Here is a 5917-nt window from a genome sequence, read left to right as displayed (position 1 = left end):
AATTTTTCGTTGATTTGCTCGTCCCTGGTTGTCTCTAAAGCTGGGTCTTCTAAGCGTGAGAGGTGATCTGCAGCAGTGTTTTCTGCTCCTCTTTTGTCCTTGATTTCGATGTCGAATTCCTGGAGGAGTAGAATCCACCTTATCAAACGGGGTTTTGCGTCTTGCTTCTTGAAGAGGTACCTGATGGCTGCATGGTCTGTATAAACTATTGTTTTAGAAAGAACAAGATAAGAACGAAATTTATCAAAAGCAAACACCACCGCTAGTAACTCTTTTTCTGTAGTTGTATAATTTTCTTGTGCATCATTTAGAGTTTTACTAGCATAATAAATTGGGTGGAAATGTTTTTCTTTTCTTTGTCCCAAGACTGCTCCAACAGCAAAGTCGCTTGCATCGCACATGATTTCGAAAGGAAATTTCCAATCTGGTGCTATCATGATAGGTGCATTGACTAGCATTTCCTTGAGGGTCAGAAATGCTTGATTGCATTCCTTGTCAAAGATGAAGGGTGCATCTTTTTCAAGCAATTTTGTTAGAGGTCTTGAAATTTTCGAAAAGTCCTTGATAAATCTTCTATAGAATCCGGCATGCCCTAGGAAACTTCTGATTGCTCGCACGGAGGATGGAGGAGGTAATCGAGATATGGTCTTGATTTTTGCTCGATCAACTTCCATTCCTTCGCTTGAGATTTTATGTCCGAGTACTATTCCCTCTGTTACCATGAAATGGCATTTTTCCCAATTAAGGGCGAGGTTAGTTTCCTCACATCGGGATAGCATTCGTTCAAGATTATCGAGGCATTGATCATATGAGTCTCCAAAGATGAAAAAGTCATCCATGAAGACTTCCATGGTTTTTTCAATCATATCATGGAAAATGGCGACCATACAACGTTGGAATGTTGCAGGCGCATTACATAGACCGAATGGCATGCGTCGATATGCAAAAGTTCCGTAGGGGCATGTGAAAGTTGTTTTCTCTTGGTCTTCTGGTGCTATCGGTATTTGGAAGTAACCTGAAAAACCATCTAAGAAACAATAAAATTTATGACCGGATAATCTTTCTAACATTTGATCAATGAAGGGCAAAGGAAAGTGGTCTTTCCTTGTTGCTTCATTTAATCTCCTATAGTCTATACAGACTTTCCATCCTGTGACGGTTCTTGTGGGTATTAATTCATTTTTCTCGTTAGTTATTACCGTCATACCTCCTTTCTTTGGGACTACTTGGACGGGACTTACCCACGGGCTATCGGAGATAGGGTAGATTAGTCCGGCGTCAAGTAGTTTGATGACTTCATTTTTAACCACTTCTTGAACATTGGGGTTCACTCTTCGTTGTGGTTGAATCACCGTTTTGTAGTCATCATTCATTAAAATTTTGTGCGTGCACATGGAAGGACTTATTCCCTTAATATCTACAAGCTTCCAAGCGATCGCATTTTTGTGTTTTTTAAGTAGGTTAACTAATTTTTCTTTTTCTATGCTAGTTAATTTAGACGAAATAATTACAGGTAAACTACCATCTTTGCCTAGAAAAGCATATTCCAAACCTTTAGGGAGTTCTTTGAGCTCGATGGGTGGGTCTTTAGGAGACACCTTATTTTGTGGTTCATCTAGATCAAGAACTTTAAAAGTTTGTTCTATGGCTACCTCTTCGTCGACAAAGTGGTCTTCCTCGTGGTTTGTATCAGGTGGTTCAGCTTCATCTTCAATTAGGGGGTCATTGTTGCCAAAAGGATATTTCATTGAGCGCTCAAGATCTATGCTCCTTTTGAATGCCCCTAATTGAAGAGTTAGGTTGTTGAATTTCCGGTTTTTCAAAGCTTTGTGAGTTTGTACAAAAGGTTTTCCCAAGACTAGGGGGGCATCATCTAAGATGACGAAGTCGGTTGGGATTACCATTTGATTTGTTTGAACCAAAATATCTTCGACTACACCGATTGATTTTATTACTTTTCGGTCGGATAGAAAAATGGGTATTTGAAGTGGAGTAAAATCACTAATACTTAACTTTTCAAAAATGTAGTTGGGCATTATGTTAACACAAAGATCTTTATCAATAGTGACATTACTAATAAACGAATTTTGAAAGAAACATGGAACCGGTGTGATGTTAATTTCAAAAGGATCTTCTTTTATTAGCGAGGTTTGATCATTAGTTAACTTAACACTTACCATTTCTTTGATTTTAGCACTAGTGTTTAACTCTTTTAAAAACTTAGCATGAGGGGTTATTAAACAATGGTTTTCGAAAGTAGGTGATAAGAGAATAATTTCCTCTAAATTAGACTCTTCTTGAATTTTAACGTTATCGGACTCACCATTTTCGTTGTTTAACTCATGTGTCTGTTTTTCACTTTCTTGTTCTTCCATTTTTACATTTTCAACTATCTCTACGTTATTATCACTTTTTAATTCTTCTCTTGCGCGGGATTCCTCTTCCCGTGCACGAGATTCTTTTATGCAACGCTCGATAGTTTTAATGTGTTCTAATATCCTGTTGGTCACTTCGGTGAGATTGAAAGAATTTGGATCCTCTAAGCTTGAATCCGGTTGTTCGATCCTTGGTTCCTCATAGTACTCATATGAAGTAGATGGTTCACACCATTGTTCTTCATTGTAAGTATATGATGGATAAGGGTCGAAACTTTGTTCTTCATAGTACTCATATGAGGTGGGTTGTTCACGCCATGGTTCCTCATAATAAGAGTATGAAGGTGGTGGCTCATATGTTGAATCTTCAAAGTATGAGTATGAAGGCTCATACCTTGGTTCATCAAAATATGAGTATGAGGGAGGAGGTTCATACCTTTGGTCTTCATAGGATGTGTATGAAGTTGATGGCTCGTACCTGGGCTCCTCATAATGGTTGTATGAATTGGATGGTTGATATGAAGTATTATATTGAACCGAGTGTGCATTACGACAATTAGTGCAATAATTACCTCTATAATCATCCTCATCATAGGTGTAGTTGTAATCTCTTGAGTATTGATCCATAGGAATCACTCAACAGACTACAACTGAGTCTCGGGACCAGAAAACAAAAATAAGGCGGAAACAGAAGCTGAACACGGCCCCGTGTTGGGTGAACACGGCCCCGTGTTTAGGGACTGTATCTGGGCGTTTTAATTAAATTAACTGGTCACGTTGAGCACGGGGGCGTGTTGAGTGAACACGGCCCCGTGGTCAGACTCTGTATCTGGGTATCTACTCTAAAATATGCAGCACGGGGGCGTGTTCAGCGAGCACGACCCCGTGTTCAGGCTACTGTAAATGCAAAAATTAAACTAAAATGCAGAAAAATGCGCGCGTTTTAAAAATGTTTTGAAAAACTGATTAGGCCGTCGATTTTAAGCTTTCTTAAAATCCTTGTGTCCCCGGCAACGGCGCCAAAAACTTGATGTGCGTGTAGTGTAATATAATTTTAGATATATTTTTAAGCCCTTTTTACACTTTTAGCCAAGTTTTAAATTTATAAAACACGATATTTACTAACACTAAACACACATATGGGCAAGTGCACCCATCGTGGACGTAGTATAGTGTTGGTAAGATACCGAGGTCGTCCAAGGACACAAGAGCTTTTAATACCGGTTTATCCTCAACGTCTAATCAAATCAAAAAGTTAGAAAAATGTTTTAAACTAAGAAAAATAAAAACTAACTAAATGCTGAAAAATAAAATAAAATAAAAACAGATAGACAAGATGAATCACTTGGATCCGACACGTGTATTAGTATAACCTTTGATTATTTTCGCACTTTTGCACTTGTTTAAGAGATTATCTTAGTTATTGTAGTAGGCCCCTTTTTCGGAGGTGACGTTACCCTCAACCCAGTAGTTTGAGTCAGCAAGGATACAATCCTAAAGGGTTGGATTATTGAAAGATAATGAATTAAGTTATTAATGCAAATTATGGTAGGCCCCGCTTTTGGCGGTGACGTTACCCTCGGCTAAGTAGTCTGAGTCAGCAGGGATACAGTCCTAAATAGCCGGGTTATAGTATTAATAGTAGTTAGCTTATGAGGGGGTCAAAGAGTTTGGATCCCCGCCATCCAATACCTATGGGCATTGAAGGAGATCCTACTAAATTTGACCCAGGTCCCAAGCAGGACCTCTAAACGCTGAACAAGGGCAAGACCTTTACCAAACCGTTCCCTTAACCCCCGACCAGGTAGCCAACATACCTCCATATAGACCGTGGAGATATGAATGGTGAAAATCTTTTATTTTATATAGACAGTAAAATAATGCCAAGACACCACGGACAAACGATAAGGAAAGATCACCTTCAACATAAGTAACTAGTTATTAAAGTCATTAATACAAAACCAAATAAAAAGTGCAAAAGATTAAAAATAAAAAGTATTATACTAAACACTTGTCTTCACCAAGTGATGTAAGAGACTTAGGCAAACATGGCCTTGATTGTCAAGAACTCTTACGATCAATCTTGGATCCCGAGACGACTCACACACTCTATGATGGACAATGGATGATGGTGGTGGATGATGGTGTTATGGTGGTGGTGGGTGGTGGATGAAGTGTGAGAGAGGTGGTGTGCCAAGGGATGAGAGAGAATGAAGCCAAGCTCCTCTATTTATAGGCTGAACAGAACGCTGGACACGGCCCCGTGTTCGCTGAACACGGCCCCGTGCCCGTCTGACATTCTCTCTCTTCATTAATTGTAATTGCGAATTACAATTAATGCGCCTGCTGTACTTTCAACACGCCCCCGTGTCCGCTGGGCACGGCCCCGTGGTGAGCAATGGAAGCTTCTACTGGTTTGTCTTTTCTGCTGCTTCCTGGGCACGCCCCCGTGTTCACTGGACACGGGGCGTGTTCAGACATCTGTTCTCTTCTCTTTGTCTTGGGAGGTGCCGTTGAGGGTCCGGGCAGTTTGCTTTTGTTCCTTTTCTTGTAATTATGATAGAATTAGGGGTCTTTTTGCTTCTTTTGTGATTTTGAGCTCATTTCATCCTGAAAATACAAAAGGAAGACAAAAACACTCTTTTTCCAACATTAGTACTTAAAAAGGGTTAGTTTTATGCCTTAAATGATGTGTTTTATATGTTGCATTTTACACACATCACGCCCTCAATACTGTTCACTGTGACTTTTTATTAAAACTTGATTAAACTGGGATTCACTCACCAGTATTTCCCACTGACAAAATGTTTTTAAAATGCGTTTCAGGTAACAATATGTGAAAGCCAAATAGAAGCCAGCTGGACAGCACTGAAGGCTTGGAAAAGTGGCAATAAAGTTAGCTAAGAATAAAATAGATGTTTTGTTAAATAAAATAGGATTTATTCCTATAAAAGTGTGTATACTGAAAACTTGGGTTTTACCCATGTATTTAATATTATAAAATGTGGTGGTTTACTCTGATAACATATTTCCTAACTACGGTCCTGATGAAAATTTCCGCTGCCAAATTGATTAACAACGCGATACCACCAAAACTGGCTCGCGGCCGCCCGTTCCCGGGAATCAGGGATCGGGGGCTGTGACACGTCACCTGGCTCACATTCAGCTCACGTTATCTGCACAATCTCTACCTCAAAGTAAAACTTTACACATATACCAATTTGAATTAAAACGCATGCACTACCACTGACTCTCATCCAGACTCCCCCTCATACTTATCTATCCTCTATGATGAATCACTAGTTGATTTGATCAGAAACACATTTGATTTCAAAACACACACTCCCCTTTACAAAAAATGTCATCATGTTTAGCACTTTGAACTTTGAAAATCAGCTTTTCAATATCAGTTGTCGAAAATCTTTTTGAATTTTTCAAACGCTTATGCTAAAACACACTAAAATCTTTTTTGGATTTTGAAATAAGAAAAATTTAATGCAGTAAAGAAATATTTACAGACAATATTTTTGTGAGTTTGTGTA

The sequence above is a fragment of the Helianthus annuus genome, chromosome 16 (assembly GCF_002127325.2).
Source record: "Helianthus annuus cultivar XRQ/B chromosome 16, HanXRQr2.0-SUNRISE, whole genome shotgun sequence".
Classification (NCBI taxonomy): domain Eukaryota; kingdom Viridiplantae; phylum Streptophyta; class Magnoliopsida; order Asterales; family Asteraceae; genus Helianthus; species Helianthus annuus.
This window is presented reverse-complemented; position numbering follows the sequence as displayed.